The sequence below is a fragment of the Bubalus kerabau genome, chromosome 4, assembly GCF_029407905.1.
Source record: "Bubalus kerabau isolate K-KA32 ecotype Philippines breed swamp buffalo chromosome 4, PCC_UOA_SB_1v2, whole genome shotgun sequence".
NCBI lineage: Eukaryota > Metazoa > Chordata > Mammalia > Artiodactyla > Bovidae > Bubalus > Bubalus kerabau.
In genome coordinates, this window is record NC_073627.1 from 109,136,119 (window position 1) to 109,153,884 (window position 17,766).

The window sequence follows — 17,766 nt, forward strand, 5'->3', positions numbered from 1 at the left end:
CTTTTGAACTGTGGTGTTGGAGAAGACTCTTGAGAGTCCCTTGGACTGCAAGGAGATCCAACCAGTCCATTCTGAAGGAGATCAGCCCTGGGATTTCTTTGGAAGGAATGATGCTGAAGCTGAAACTCCAGTACTTTGGCCACCTCATGCCAAGAGCTGACTCATTGGAAAAGACTCTGATGCTGGGAGGGATTGGGGGCAAGAGGAGAAGGGGACGACAGAGGATGAGATGGCTGGATGGCATCACTGACTCGATGGACGTGAGTCTCAGTGAACTCCGGGAGCTGGTGATGGACAGGGAGGCCTGGCGTGCTGCAATTCATAGGGTCGCAAAGAGTCAGACACGACTGAGCGACTGAACTGAACTGAACCATGTTCAAAGCAGTATTCCATCTAGAATACATTTAGATTTTAAGACACAATTTGATAAAGGAAAATAAAATAATAGAAATGAAAGTATTATGTGTGCACTGCTGTTTTGCGTGAAGGATGCATTTCTGGATAAAGAAGTGCTACTTAAATCAGCCTCTAAGTGGTCCATATGGCCTCATTCCTAAGGAGATGCAAAGTCAGCTGTGCGCATATGGTGGAGCTTTGTCCATGAACAATTGATGTGCTCCTGGTTATGACTGCTGTCATCTGCCATCCCTCTATTTCTTGGTTAGTGTTCCTGGGCTGCAGCAAGCTTTATTAATGTTCTTAAAAATGTCTAAGTCATTCCGCTAATCGGTAATTTCCTGTTGATCTTTTTCCTTTGCTTTCTCAACCATCCCCATAGTTACCTAGAGTTACTGTCAGATTTACACTTTAACATCTTCTTCTGCTTTTCTTTTTGTTTCTTTGTGGTAGGTCTAGTGCTATACTTATGAACAGTTTCTCAGTCATGATAGGTGCAAACTGAAAGTAATTGGCAGAAAGTGAGGCTTCAGCAGAGCAACAAACCCTGCAAAGCACTCTCATCTCACCATGCAGTGTGAGTCGTCTTAGCTGAGAGCATTTACAGTACAGTTACTCAGTGGCAGAGAAGAGTCTGTGGCCCGTGCAGTATGGAGGAGGGTACTGGGATGGATTGTTTCTATAATAAAGATCTAATTAAGGAAAATATTTCTGAGTGCATATTCAGTCCACACAGCGTTGTGTCTAATAGCAAAAGGGGATAGGTGTGTTGCAGGAATTGGAGAAGGAAACGGCAACCCACTCCAGTATTCATGCCTGGAAAATCCCATGGACCGAGGAGCCTGGTGGGCTACAATCCATGGGGTTGCAAAGAGTCGGACACGACTGAGCAACTTCTATGTGTGTGTGTGTTGCAGGAATAACTCAAAGTGATCACAGATGGAAGAGAAAGTGCTCTGGGACACACGGTTACTTTATTATTGAGGCTCATCATTGGATGTTGATAGATTGATGAATATTTTGCTTAAGACGTGAATGGTTTGCCGGGAGTGGGGAGATAAGTAGGATTTAGACATGCGAAAATGAGAGAGAATGGCCACATGTGCAAAGGCTCTGAAGGGGAAGAGGGGCAGGGGAGTGGCGAGTGTGAAGGAAAGGAGGATGAGGCTGGAGAGGTGGGTGTGGTCAGAAGAGGGAGGGCCATGTGTGCAAGATCAGGGGGCTGGGCTTCATTTTCCAGGCTGTGGACACCAGAGAAGGGAAGGGCTCTAATCCAGGCAACCCTGACTATAGTCTTACCATGGATATTCCACCCTCAGACAGAGGGAGTGTTCTCACTGTAGGCATAATCCTCTTCATAAAGAAATTCTTTGTGGGTTTGAATAAACTGTTCTTAAGGGATTCAAAAAGATCCTTCGGATGGTAATGACACATTGAGGCTAGTGTAGATGAGGCAAGAGAGGTCAGATATTCTGGTGGAAGATGGATCTTTCAGCAATTTGCCCCTTTGTATGCAGCTGTAGTCAGAATCTCAAATATTAATAAAGAGCATATATGTCCAGGTCCAACTATAATACAATACTGATATTTGCTTGGGGTACAAGAAACTAAAAGAGAAAGAGTAGGCTTGACATGTTTGAAACTGTTTTAAAATAAAGGTTTCACATTTTTTTCCTCCTTTATGACTACTCCAGTACTCTTGCCTGGAAAATCCCATGGATGGAGGAGCCTGGTGGGCTGCAGTCCATGGGGTCTCTAGGAGTCGGACACGACTGAGCAAGTTCACTTTCACTTTTCACTTTCCTGCATTGGAGAAGGAAACGGCAACCCACTCCAGCGTTCTTGCCTGGAGAATCCCAGGGACGGGGAGCCTAGTAGGCTGCCGTCTATGGGGTCACACAGAGTCAGACACGACTGAAGCGACTTAGCAGCAGCAGCAGCAGCAGCAGGGCTTCCCAGGTAGCTCAGATGGTAAAGAATCTGCCTGTAATGCAGGAGACCAGGGTTCGATCCCTGGGTCGGGAAGATGCCCTGGAGTAGGAAATGGCAACCCACTCCAGTATTATGGCCTGGAGAATCCATAGACAGAGGAACCTGGCAGGCTACAGTCCATGGGGTTGCAAAGGGTCAGACACGACTGAAGAGACTTAGCACATACCTCCAATCTCCCTATTCTTTCTGAACTTTGGTTCTTCTGATGGGTTCTGAGCAGAGGGGTGACATGATCTGACTCAGGTTTTAGCAGTCACTCTGGCGTGATGTGAAGAGGAGGGTCGAGGCCAAGACTGTAGCAGGGGTCACTTAGGATAGGAAAAGGGCCAGATAAGATAATAGCTTGGCCTACAGAAATAGTGGTGATAGTGACAAGTATTTAGGTAGACTTGGGTTATATTCAGAGATGGAGACAATGGAATTTAGTGGTGACTTGGATGTGGGGAGTAAGGGAAAAAGAAAAACAAAGGTGAGTCTTAGCTTTTTGACTGAAGCAACTGGTACAGAATAATATAAAATAATCCCAGTGTTTTTGTTTAATTGTGCATTTCTATTTTAAAATATGTAAAATATACTTCTGAGATGTATTATTTATATGTGTGCTACATATGTGCAGTTTTATTGCATATTATATAATACATAAATCTATGGATTGAAGGATGGAGGGAGAGAAAAACACACAAAATTATTAACTCTGGTTTTCCTACAGAAGTTGGGAAGAGGAACAAGCTAAAGAAGGAGAGGAGGGATTTTCCTTTTTTGATATATTTGCTTCTGCTTCATTGTAATTTTCAATGAAGATGTATTAATTTTACCCAGAAGGCTATAACATAGCTATTAATACAACTGTAATTTCTGGATAATAAGAATATAATTGTTTCATATTTGTATTATCAGGTTATATTAGTTATCAGTTGCTATATAACGATATCACTATAAACTCAGTGACTTAAAACAATACACAGCCATTATCTCACAGTTTCTGTAGGCCAGGAGTCCAGGCACAGCTTAGCTATGTCTGCTGCAAGGTTGCAGTCAAGACGACAACTGGATCTGTGGTATCATCTGGGGCATGAGTGGTGAAGTAACCACCTCCTTACTCATGTGGTTGTTGGGCATATTCAGTTTCTGGTAGGTTTCATTCTGAAGGCCTCACTTTCTTAGGGGCTGTCAACCAGAGACCATCCTCAGCTCCTTGCCCCGTAGGTCTTCCCAACATGATCACTTACTTCCTCAAAGCCTACAAAGTGAGTCTCTTTGCAAGACAGACATTACAATCCTATGTAACATCATCACAGAGGTGACATCTTATCGCCTTTGCCGAATCATATGGGTGGAAGCCATATGGGTGGAAGCCATATGGGTGGAAGTCAGAGGTGCCAACCACTTGTAACAGGAGAGACATCACAAAGGCATGGACAGCAGGAGGACAAGACGATGAGGCTAAGACGATGGGGCCAAGTGATGATCACTAACTTTGTGGTAATAATTTACAGTGCAGAGAGAGCTTCTTGTACAAAAGTAAAAGTGTCAGTCACTCAGATGTGTCCGACTTTTTGTGACCCCATGGACTGTGTCTCGCCAGGCTCCTCTGTCCTTGGGATTCTCCAGGCCAGAATACTGGAGTGGGTTGCCATTCCCTTCACCAGGGGATCTTCCCAACCCAGGGATTGAACTTGAGTCTCCTGCATTGCAGGCAGATTCTTTACCCTCTGAGCCACTAGGGAACCTCTGGAACAATGTACTACCTAAAAATATTGTATTGATTTTTGAAACTTTGAAAAACAACAGAGAAACAGATTATTTATAAAGACTAAAAAGCATTCATTTCTTTGTGAAAAGAATTTCTTAAGTTAGTCTCCGTTCTGATTGTTTCCTAATGTTGAAATATATTCAACACAGCTAATAGGAAAGATAATTTTTTCCTTCAAAAGACCCTTTACCTCAAATAGGCAAGGGGTCATCAAGGATTAAAGAGTATAGAAATAAATACTCATTGTCTCTGAGGGCCATGTCTAGAAGGTGATGCCTCCTGTCCAGCTTGTCAAGGCCTCCTGGAAGTTGCCCTTCTCAGAAAAACCAGCAGTTTCCTCTGGGGCCTGTCCCTTGCCTGGGGACTATTGTGCTGCAGTAGAAGGAGACCTCAGCCAGGATGTGGAGAACTCGGATTCTAGCTTCAAACAAACAATTTCTGTAACATCAAGCAAGAGATCTAACCTTTCTGGGTCTTTTATTTTTGTATATTTGAAGCAGGTATAGAAATGATAGTTGCATCAGTTGATTCTTTAGAAGCAGATGGATGAGATGAATCAATCTACAACAACCTGGCTTTATAGAAGTTCACTGTATAGAGTCTAGCCACATGTGTTTTCTCAACCTTCATAATGACCTTACTAAGACCACCCAGACTGATTCGCTGTGACCTAACTCTACATCTCAGGAGGGTTTTTCTCCACAGATGTCCAGCTGCCTCTGCTATTTGATTCAGGCTCTCACATGGTTTAGTAAACACACCCCAGAATGTCAGTCCAGCTCACAAGGACCCATTCCTTCTTTGTCTCTCTTAATTAACCTAGTACACCCCTGGCCTGGCCCAGCAGCAGGCCCCCAACCCAACTAGGCCAGTCAGTTTCTCATCTTTCAATTCAGTTCAGTTCAGTCACTCAGTCGTGTTGGATTCTTTGTGACCCTATGAACCACAGCACGCCAGGGCTCCCTGTCCATCACCAACTCCCGGAGTTCACTCAAACTCATGTCCATCTAGTCAGTGATGCCATCCAACCATCTCATCCTCTGTCGTCCCCTTCTCCTCCTGCCCTCAATCTTTCCCACCATCAGGGTCTTTTCCAATGAGTCAGCTCTTTGCATCAGGTGGCCAAAGTATTGGAATTTCAGCTTCAACATCAGTCTTTCCAATGAACACAAAGGACTGATCTCCTTTAGGATGGACTGGTTGGATCTCCTTGCAGTCCAAGGGACTCTCAAGAGTCTTCTCCAACACCACAGTTCAAAAGCACCAATTCTTCGGTGCTCAGCTTTCTTTATAGTTCAACTCTCACATCCATACATGATCACTGGAAAAACCATAGCCTTGACTAGATGGACCTTTGTTGGCAAAGTAGTTTCTGTGCTTTTTAATATGCTGTCTAGGTTGGTCATAACTTTCCTTCCAAGGAGTAAGCGTCTTTTAATTTCATGACTGCAGTCACCATCTGCAGTGATTTTGGAGCCCAGAAAAATAAAGTCAGCCACTGTTTCCACTGTTTCCCCATCTATTTGCCATGAAGTGATGGGACCAGATGACATGATCTTCATTTTCTGAATGTTGAGCTTTAAGACAACTTTTTCATTCTCCTCTTTCACTTTCATCAAGAGGCTCTTTAGTTCTTCACTTTCTGCCATAAGGGTGGTGTCATCTGCATATCTGAGGTTATTGATATTTCTCTCAGCAATCTTGATTCCAGCTTGTGCTTCTTCCAGTCCAGCGTTTCTCATGATGTACTCTGCATGTAAGTTAAATAAGCAGGGTGACAATATACAGCCTTGACATACTCCTTTTCCTATTTGGAACCAGTCTGTTGTTCCATGTCCAGTTCTAACTGTTGCTTCCTGACCTGCATACAGATTTCTCAAGAGGCAGGTCAGGTGGTCTGGTATGACCATCTCTTTCAGAATTTTCCACAATTTATTGTGATCCACACAGTCAAAGGCTTTGGCATACTCAACAAGGTGGAATAGTTATTTTTCTGTAACTCTCTTGCTTTTTCGATGATCTCATCTTTAGGAATCTGGAATTGGCTGCAAGAGCTGCTGTCAGAAAGACATCCTTACCCTTGGCAACTGTCACTCTTATTCCCCATCTCACTGGGGTCCTTAGAAGAGAGGACTTGACTATTGGGAAGGAAGCTGGACTGATGGCCTCAAGCTTCCTCCCAGATACTGACTCATTCTTTCATTTGTTCTGGAAGTATTCATTGGTCTATGACTTGTTGCCACTTAACGACTTTTCAGAAGGAAAGCTATGACAAACCTAGACAGTGTATTGAAAGCAAAGACATTAGTTTTCCAACAAAGGTCTGTATAGTCAAAGCTATGGTCTTTCCAGTAGTCATGTATGGATGTGAGAGTTGGATCAAAAAGAAGGCAGAGAATCAAAGAATTGATGCTTTTGAACTGTGGTGCTAGAAAAGACTCTTGAGAGTCCCTTGGACTGCAAGGAGATCAAATCACTGAATCTTAAAGGAAATCAACACTGAATACTCACTGAAAGGACTGATGCTGAAGCTGAAGCTCCAATACTTTGGCCACCTGATGCGAAGAGCTGACTCATTGGAAAAGTCCATGATGCTGGGAAAGATTGAAGGCAGAAGGAGAAGAGGGCAACAGAGGATGAGATGGTTGGATGGCATGACTGATTCAATGGACATGAACTTGGGCAAACTCTGGGAGATAGTGAAGGACAGGGAGGCTTGGTGTGCTGCAGTCCATGGTGTTGCAGAGTTGAACATGACTTAGTGGCTGAACAACAACAACAATAATGACTTTTCATTTAATCTTGACAACAACATTACATCCATTTGGCTTGCTAGAAGTTCAGTAGCCACAAGTCAGGAGGCAGTTGTTTATTATCACCTACATTCTATAGATGTAGAAACGAATGCTTAAAAAGGTAAAGGAACTTGCCCACGGTCTCAGCTGTGAAGGGGGAAAGCACGAATCTAAAAGAGGTCTGATTGCAGAGTTCCTTCATTTTCCTCCTGGAGCTTGGGAGCACTTGTTCTCCCATCTCACAGAATTGGGGGTGGCCTGGGGAACAGATTGGATGACTGGAGGGAGGCCTTGATCCATCTCAGATGATGCAGTACCCCAGTGCAGACACAAGGGGGCAGAGAGCCGCAGGACACGCAGCTCCCCGGGCCTGGGCAGAGAGGATGGGTCTTGCTTCTGGCTTCCTGCATTCTCTTAAGATATGTACGGCCATAAACCCTGCATTCCTTTACATTAGGAAAAGAATATGTCCAACTATTAAATATATACCCAAACTATAAAATATTTCATAATTCATTACAGGAAACAGAGGGAGGACCAAAGAATAAAAAATGAATGTGGAGAGAAAAAAATGAGAGTAGCGACCAGTGTCAACACTGTGGGAGACCAAGATTCTATTAAATTGGCTTTTTTTTTTTTTAAAAAAAAAGAGCATCGTCATTGAGATGAAACGTTGCAAGAGTTTATCATTAAACAGTATTATAATTTTCACTTAGTTTTTGAAAGAAAGTCGTGTCTGATTCTTTGTGCCCCCATGGACTGTAGCCCACCAGGCTCCTCCGTCCATGGGATTCTCCAGGCAAGAGTACTGGAGTGGGTTGCCATTTTCCTTCTCCAGGGGATCTTCCCGACTGAGGAATCGAACCCAAGTCTCCTGCATTCCAGGCAGACACTTTAACCTCTGAGCCACCAGGGACTCCAAGACTTCCTTAAATTCTCTTTTCCTTATCTTTACTGGAGTGAAAAATATCTTTCACTTTTTATAATTTTATTTATTTTTGGTTGTGCAGGGTTTTCAGACTTCAGGGTGGTTCAAGCAGGAGAGTCTTAATTTTTGAAAGGTTTTCTTGGCGAGCGGGGGCTACTCTCTGCTTGTGGTGTGTTGGCTTCTGATGGCGGTGGCTTCTCTTGCTGTGTATCACCGGCTCTAGGGTCTCCTGCTCTAGCAAGTGGATTCTTACTGAACCACCAGGGAAGCCTGAAAAAATCTAATTGTAGAACAGGAAGAGTATGTAATCTCATTTTATAGGAAAGAAGTTTACTTTAATGATGTTTTATTCTCATCTCATAATATTTTAGAATGTTAGTACAAAGACAAAATCTTGTGGTTCTAACACAGGCAAAAAAAAGGCTCATCTCATGAGACTGCCCTGAGAGCAAATGAAGTTAGGGTCAGAGCCAGATCTAGTCGAGCTGGTCCAGGGAGCCCTCTTCGGGCCCTCATCTTACTTGGTATGAAGTATGGTACGTCCAATAACCTACAGGACAATACAATTCTGCCTTTATCATGCTTTCAAAGATGAAGAATCTCCCGCTTGAACCACCATGAAGTCTGAAGCGCTCTACTTTATATGCCAACATTACTGGCCATCTAAGTTTCATGAGTGAAGAGAAACACTCTGCAGAGCAGGAGGCAGGCTTCTGGTCTAGTGAGGATGGAGGCTCTGATGCTGTCAGCCAGAGAGTGGAGAGAAGAAGGGCTGGGACGGTGCAACACTGTCCTGCCCCGTAACTCAGAACCAGTACAGGAGGCTGGTGTTGCCCCGTGCTGAATCCCTGACTAAGCTGGCTCCAGTGTCCACACTGACCACCTTCCTTCCCACCAGATGGAAGGATATATTAGGGGTGTGTCGTACTGATACGGACAAAACCACACACACGTTATAACCCTGGTTGGGGCCATGCTTCTCTGGATCATGCAGACACATTTCCTTGGCAAAGAGACCAGTGTTTGATGTTCGGAAGTGAGAGAACTCAAGGAGCCTGAGCTGTCTGTTGAACACACTGGGGAGAAGCTCTGAGTAACAAAGTGGATGGCACAAGAGCTTAAGCTTAGGAACCCCCTGTGGCAGTTTGGCTCAGTTGGAAAGTGCAGGGGAAATGTGATGAGGCTGAACTCAAATTAATTTCATGAAGCCAGACTGAGGAGGAAAGTGAGGGAGCCATCTGGTGGCTTTAAACAGGGGATAATACATCTGTGCTGAATAGGGACAAGGCTGGTGGTGGGGAGACCAATCCTGACACCCTCCTGCCAAACCAGGAGTCGGGTATCCTGAACTAAGGGATGAACAGTGGGAGAAGGGGAGGGACACAGAGCTGCAAGGGAGGTGGGGCAGGTGGGCTTGGTGATCACCCAGCTAGTGGGATTGGATGAGGTGACGTATGTGAAGTGCTTAGCATAGAATCAGGAGAACAGGCAGGAATGGATAGACGTCAGCTGCTACTGCATGGGAGCACAGTTGAGGGAGCTGTAAGAGAGGAGGGGACTGTGAAATACATGGGAGTGAGCCCTGAACATTCTACAGGGTAGCTGGGAGCCAGGAGCCAGGAGGAGTGATGGAGTCAGCCCAACACTGAGAGAAACACCAGAGTGAATGGAGCCCTGGCACTGCCTCACAGCAGATCCTAATTCCTTCATCCTCACACCCAACAAAGACAGGCGGCAGATTTCTCAGGAAAACGTTCTTGCTCTTCCTCATCAGAGCAGCGTGCCTAGGTTCAGTGCTGCAGTGGACAATCCAGTCTGAACAAGGAGGTTCACAACTTGGTCCATTCCCACCAGCCTGTGCTGTCCACGCTCCTGGGGTAACTCGAAAGATGCTATTTCTGTGTGAGTGCCTGTCTGTTCTGGGAGCAAAACTTAGGATGGTGAAAGACCATCTTGCCTCAAAGAAAAAAGTTCCCTTATGCTTAGCAAAATAGCTAACGTTTCTAGAACACCTGTGCAAGTTTGCAAGCGTGATCTTTCACAAGCGTGATCTCATGTGATTTCCTAATCACTTGCTGCTACAAGCAGAAGAGGCTTGGACAAGGCAGCTGTGCAGTCTCTTTGGTTTTTTAAAAAAATAATTGTATTTATTTATTTTTGGCTGTGCTGGGTCTTCCTTGCTGCACAGCTTTTCTCTAGTTGTGGCAAGTTTGTTGCAGTGTGAGGGCTTCTCACTGTGGTGGCTTCTCTTGTTGGGGAGCATGGGCTCTAGGACACAAGGGCTCTGTAGTTGAGGTTCCTGGGCTCTAGAGACAGGCTCAGTACTTGCAGAGCATGGGCTTAGTTGCTCCACAGCATGTGGGATCGTCCTGGATCAGGGATTGAACCCTGTCTTCTGCATTGGCAGGCGGATTCTTTACTACTGAGCCACCAGGGAATCTGCTGTCTTTGGCTTTTGTTTTTAAACTTTCTCTCTTCCTGGTCAATGGGTCCCGGCTGTAACTAGGGCAGGAGAGGTGGGTGCTTGTGTGACTCCTCTGGGGCCTGCACATTTCTGGTGGGGGGCTGAGCATACAGGTTTTGCTGATTTCCTACTGCCATGGATTCCTTCTTACCTCACCTCTGGACAGGGTCTTTGGCTTCCTTAAAACTCGAGGGCACCCATCTGTGAAGACTTCTGGGCAAGAAGGGGATCATGGGCAGTATGTGCAGAGCCAGGGTTGGGAGGTGTTATGTTGAGTTCCAGAGAATGGTTCTGGAGCTGCAGTCTCCTATCTGAGGCAGGAAAAACAGTTCCCCTGTCCTTGACTGCATCACCTGATTTCTGTATTATCTGAATTCTGATACAGGAGAGCTTGGTTAATACAGGTGGGTGGATGGGTAAGATTGAAGAGGAAATCTTCAAAATGGCCAGACACATAGAATTGCAGAGCATTTGTGCCCTTCCTTGCTGTTTAGCAACTTATGCACCCTCAGTTGTGTCCAACTCTTTGCGACTGTAGGGGCTATAGCCCCCCAGGCTCCTCTGTCCCTGGGATTCTCCAGGCAAGAACACTGGAGTGGGGTGCCATTTCCTTCTCCAAGGGATCTTCCCGATTTAGGAATCAAACTGATGTTCCTTGTGTCTTCTGCATTGCAGGCAGGCTTTCTTTTTTTCTTTTCTTTTTTTTTTTTTAACCACTAGCGCCACCTGGGAAGATTTAGCAATTTGTAGCTTCCCCAAAGGAAATGTCAGAAGCCAGCAACTGGTTGCTTCGGGAGGATACTTTAACAGTCTTACCAAAGCTACAGCCCCATGTGTTGTGGCAGGTTAAGTTCTGTTCTTGTTGACCCATCAGCTGAAGTTCTTCGACTTCCTGGCTGAAACCACAACCTAGAGAACTTAGACAGCCACACCGCAAGGACACAGAGTCCCTTGGAACTCAGACTTTCTAATAACACATCTTCTCGGCAGTGCCTGGAAATTAAGTGTCCTTGTTTGTTTTACTGGAGACAGCGGGACTCCCTCCAATTTTCCTCCTCCTTAGGATGGGAGTGATTTCTTCAGCACTTGCTTTTCCGAGTATAAGAAGCTTGGAGAAAGCAGCTATGGATTCTCTTTGGGTTTCTTTCTAGAAGCTTCCATCTTCCTAGTCAACAAGTCACATGATGTAAATATACCTGGGGCAGGGCTGTTGGGGACTTGTGTGACTCTTCTGGGTTCTGCAGGTAACTGGCTTCACCCTAACTCCAGTGGCTGTGGTAATCTGGAGACTGACACTCAGAGGCACGTGGAAAACCAACTGCACTCAGCAGTCAGGGCACCCCCAGGGGCAGACTCCTGAGCCTTTAACTGAGCGGAGTCTAGAATGTTTCAGGGAACCAGTTCCAGGCCTGGAGGATGTTCCTTTGCTCTGAGGTTTCCAGATAATCCAGGTCAGGGGAGGAGACTCTGTCCCATGAGACCCCATGAAGACTTTAGAGCCATGGACGTTTGTGTAAAAGGTAGGTGAGATTCAACTTGCAGTCTTTTTTTCTGGGATAAACTTCCTTCCTGAGTTAACCTCAGAGAAAGAACACTTTGATTGACTTCTTCCCTGCAATTGAGTCTCTAACACTAGAAACTAGGATGTGCGGCTTTAGTGAAGAAAGCTTTTTATAAGGCTGGGGGCAGTGGGGTAGAGTCATTAAGTGTAGGGACTTTGGAGCTGGGTTCCTGGCCTGGCTTTGTCACTTAATAGCTGTGTGGCAGTGGGCAAGTTCCTGAGCCTCTCTGTGCTTATTTCCTCATCTGTTAAGAGGGGAAAGTAATGCTGTACAACTACCTCACGGGTCTTACGGTAACGCGGAAATGAGTTAACGTGCATGAGGCACTCAGAACAGTGCCTGGGACGTAGTTAAGTGCTATATGAGATTTTGTTGTTGTTGTTATTTTCATTTTGAAACCAGAGGAGAATCTGAAGTAAAAGGGTGTCATGTTTGGTAGCCTGGAGCAGTGTCTTGGCCTGGGAAGCGGGAGACCTGGTCTCTCTGATCCGGCTTCCCACGGAGTAATGGGGTGATCCTGAACCACTCAGAACTTCAGTCCCTTCACTGAAAATGAGGTGATTAACCCATAGATGGCCATCCATAGATGGACAAATAGAGTGTCACATACATAGATGGACATCCATTGATGGACAAATAGAATGTCACATACACATACAATGGACTGCTATTCAGCCAGAAGCAGTAATGAAGTTCTGACACAGGCTACAACATGGATGAAACTTGAAGACATTATGTTAAGTGAAATGCACTAGACACAAAAAGACAAGTATTACATGATTTCACTAAATATCTAGAAAGGCAAATTCAGAGATAGAAAGTAGAACTAACATGACCAGGGGCAAAGCTGAATAGGAAATGAGTAGTTATTGCTCAGTGGTTACAGTTTCAGGTGATGAGAACATTTCAGAAATGGATGATAGGGTTGATGATTCAACATTGTGAATGTACTCAACGCACACTTAAAAACAGTTACAACAGCAAGCTTCATGTTATATATATTTTACCACAATAAAAAACAATCAAGCATAATAAGGAGAAGTCAAACACAGAGAGGGAGAAATAAGCTGACTTTGAAGGAGACAGACATGTGCTATATAAACTTTGAAACTTTTTTAATAGTCTATGAGGATATAAATATGGGTTACTAGGACAAAAATGAGGTGCTGATGGCGTCAGCGCCCCCGTCAGCCCCCAAGTCCTTTCCAGCTACAGCCTGCTGTGAGATAAAATCCCTTTTCTTCTCGCACTTTCATGTCCTGGGTTTCCGTCAGGATGCGGCTCTGGGCCAGTCTTCCCAGGCCTCCTGCCTCCCCGCTCTGCCTGCTGTATCCTTCCCAGGGGCCTGCTGCTCTGTAACTTGATTTTCTTTCTTTCACGGGTTTGTGGCTGTCTACCACCTATGTTGTTCTCTCCTCAATAAGGAAGGATTGTGCCCTCTCCAGCTTTTGTGTTACCCCCCCCACCCCCAAATCCCTGACTCAGAATGAGTCAACAGAAGGGGTGCCTGAGGATGGTTCCTCCTTGCCACGAGGAACCACAACTATGGAAGACCTGGTTCCATCATGTGTGACATAGGTTTTACAAACTTTTTAAATTTCTATGCTAACCTGTAACAAATACACCTTACTTTGAGACCTGGAGTGCATGCGTGTGCACACACACACAAATATATATGTAAAGTTCATGAACTTTACCATTTATTATGCATAGTTCAACCTTGAGATTTCTGATTGATTTGATTTGTGAAAAGTGCTTATAGATACACTGATTTTGTAACTCGACTGGCTCATGCGTGGGTGTGTTCACCACTGGCCACTAGGGGGAGCTGACACGCCAGGTTGCACAGATGGATGACGTGAGCTGGAGGGCTCAGAGGAAGTGGAAACAACAGTCTCAGCCCTGGCGGGGACCTCAGGATGCCTACACATCCCTTAACAAGTGCTCACTCAGGCTTTATTTAGTTGAACAAACATCTATTTTGTTGACTTAGCTGAATGAACTTAGCTCCTGGTCCCTGTCTCATGTGGGGTGCCATTTAAATGTGTTGAGTGGGAGAATATCCCTGGTGGTCCAGTGGTTAAGACTGCGCCTTCCAATGCAGGCGGTGTGGGTTTGATCCCTGGGTGGGGAGCTAAGATCCTACATGCCTCATTGCTAAAAAACTAAAACATAAAACAAGCTGTGTTGTAACAAATTCAATGAAGACTTTAAAAATAGTCCACATCAAAATATCTTTTAAAAAAACCATGTGTTGTGTGCTGGTTGTTGGATTTTTGGCTTAGGACTCAGACCCCCTTCCTCCTGGGGCAACACAGAGCTCCTCTCTTCCCTTTTTTTTAAAAAAAATAGTCTTATTTTTGGCTGTGCCAGGTCTTTGTTGCTGTACAGGCTTTTCTCTACTTGTAGAGAATGGGGGCCACTCTCTAGTTGCTGTGTGCAGGCTTCTCATTGCGGTGGCTTTTCTTGCGGAATATGGGTGCCAGGGCACGTGGGCTTTGGGAGTTGTGGGTCTAGAGTGCAGTCTCAAATAGTTGTGTCTAGGGGCTTGGTTACTCCACAGTGTGTGGGATCTCCCTGGATCAAGGATCGAACCCATATCTCCTGCATTGGCAGGTGGATTCTTTACCACTGAGCCACCAGGAAATCCACTCTCTTCCCTTGTTGCACAACTTCCCTTCAGATGTGTCACTGAAAGCCTTGCATGAACACTGTGCAGACTCTGTCCCACTGAGCAGGTTCTAAACCCCACTACTGTACTCTGTGCCAGGCACCCTCCTCAGCCTCAGCACATGAGGCTGGTTGTGTGTGCCATTTTGATTGTGGAGAAATGAGGTCTCTAGAAATGAACTGCAGAAGTAGCAGAGCCTGGCACTGGTGATCCTGGAGCCCATGCACAGAGAACAATCTCCAAGTATGTCAGCTGTGGTGAGGACGCCTGGCCTGGCCTGGGTGCCCTCCCTCCCTGACACGGATGCGAGCAGACATCCATCTCAGCTCCTGCACAGCTTCCAAGTCTGCCTGAAGCCATGGGCCAACAGGCATTTCAGACTTCCTCCGGGAGCACCAGGAGCATCAAGCCTCAGCTGGTTAACCACATCATCTTCAGTGGCTCTCACCATGTTCGATAGTTCACATAGTTCCTACCCTTGTTCTTCTTCAGTCAGGTGTGAGAAGCAGTGTTAAGGTGATGACTGCTGTGTGCTCCAGTGGGACCAGGAATGCATGCTTCAGTATTTGAGTAGATTCAGTAGTAAGTAGACAGCTTATATCCAGAGTAAGCCAGAAGGATTACAATACCATTAAGGGATTTCTTTCACCTCATTAGCAAGTGGTAGAGCTCTCCTCTCTGCCAACCGCCCCATCCCCAACCTTGACATTCACACCCCCAGCATGGTACAACCAACGTCCACACTCCGTGTTACATGTTAGGCTGGGCCAGCTGTCAAAGGGTATTTTTTTTTTTTTTGAAAGTCACTCAGTTGTGTCCGACTCTTTGTGACCCCTTAGTCTATACAGTCCATGGAATTCCCCAGGCAAGAATACTGGAGTGGGTAGCCTATCCCTTCTCCAGTGTATCTTCACGACCCAGGAATCAAACTGGAGTCTCCTGCATTGCAGGCAGATTCTTTACCAGCTGAGTTATCAGGGAAGCCCAATCAAAGGGTATGGGTGATACCTTTTAGCGAGTGCCCAGAGACTTAGCTGGACTTATGTGGTAAGATTGCCTCAGAGCAACTCCATGGAAAAGAATTCAGAAATGATTATGGGGCTTTTCTCTGTTGGCCACAGGAAATAGCCACAGCCTGGGGTGAAAATCAAGTTTGCCAGCTAAGTGCTTAAGGGGACTCCAACACGACTCATGCCAGTCATCTCTGATTCTGCCAGGAGGAAGCCAGAGGCTGTGGAAATCAAATTCCTCTCCTGCTTTCTGATGGAGGCTCCCCAGGAAGAACAGACTGGAGCCATCTAGTTGCTCCCTCAACTGTACCTCACCCTGATGCTTCTCAAACATTATTTACTATGGGGACTTCCCAGTGGTCCAGCGGTTGGGAGTCTGCCTTGCAGTGTGGGGGACATGGGTTTAGTCCCTGGTTGGGGAACAGGGATCCCACCTGTCATGAAGCAGCTGAGCTCACGTGCCACAAATACTGAGTCCATGTGCTCTGAAGCTCAAGAGACACAACTAGAGTCTGTGTGCCACAAAGATCCTGCATGAGGCAATGAAGATCCTGCGTGCCACAACTAAGACTTAGTGTAGCCAAATAAATAAATATTAAGAAAAATATTTACTACAAGCTCCCTGGTGGCTCAGACAGTAAAGAATCTGCCTGCAATGCAGGAGACCTGGATTCAATCCCTGGGTCAGGAAGATCCCCTGGAGAAAATGGCAACCCACTCCAGTATTCTTGCTTGGAGAATTGCATGGACAGAGGAACCTGGTGGGCTATAGTCCATGAGGTCGCAGAGTCGGATATGGTGGAGCAACTAACACTTTCACACTTTACACAAGCTCCCAAGACTCTTTCATGACAACACTCTTCTCTTCCAGCTGCTTTTGGGCCCCTTTCCCACCTCACCAGGATTTTCAACAAGCTACCATTTTCTGTCCACTGCTGGATGTTCACAGTCACTGGATGCTCTTCGGCAGATAACTCTAGTTAGGAGCTCCCCTGTGCGACAATCATGGTAGTGATAACGGTATGCTGAAGACTTATGTAAGGCCTCCTCTGTAAAAACGTTCTGAAACATCAGCCTCAAGAGAAGATGTGATTGACTACCTCCACACTTCACCGCAGGTATTTAAAGAGGGTAATGGAAGTGTATCTCTTAAGCAACCACCAAATCCTGGCCAGAACTATAATTGGGGGAGGATTTCACTATGAAAGATTCACTGCATTTTATGGTTCCGAATCCTTTACTTTTGTGTCTACAGCCAAACATACTGACGTGGCTTTTCAGTTCTTCTCACAAGAGGCAGAACTTGCTTCCTCATCTCCTTGAATGTGAACTGGTCTTGTGACTTTCTGAGGCTGAAAGAATGCCACAGAAATGATGACATGCCAGTTCTGAGCCTAAGCCTTGAGGAGCCTTGCCCACTTGTCCTTCTTGTGTTGCAGCCATGAGAACACATTTGCGCTATCCATGTGGCAGGAGGCATGTGGAACAGACCTGAATTGCCTCAGCTGCCTGGCCAAAGCCGGCCTCCGTCAGCTGACAGAAGTGAGTGAGACTGGCCAAGACGGGCAGAACCACCAGGACATGTGAGCCATACCTGTTTATTGTTATATGCTGCTGAGGCTCTGAGAGCTGTGTGTTACACAGCATTATTGTGGCCATAGGTAACTGACACACCCACTTAGAAATCAAGAGTGGGATGCACCCCTGGAAGAATTGTTAGAAGCAACTTTCACCTTCAAATAAAGTGGGTTCCAGTAGATTGTTTCTTCACTTGCATTGATTACCCCAAAGTGAATATCTTTCTCTGGTCTTCAATTCTAGATGGATTTAATATCTGGGTAGAAGCCAGTAAATGAGCACAAGTGAAAAGTCATTCTTCATTATTAGGCATCACATGAACAGAGGTGGAGAAGCAAAGACAAGAAAACTGACACCTATCTGTATTTTTGTAGATGTCAGATAATATGTGACTTCCCTACCCATATGCGGCAGGATGTTTGTAGCAGTTAGTATTTCTCATGTTGGCATCTACATGTAGAGGTCAGTACATACAGGTTGTTGAAAAGTAATCTTTGTAAGACTTATTGGTGGGTAGTGGCAGTGCTTGGCTTCTGTAATTTCAGTGTAGATCAAAAGCTCAGATACAAACCTGGCAAAGCAAATTCATAGTCCCAAGTTCACTGTGCTCTAGCGAT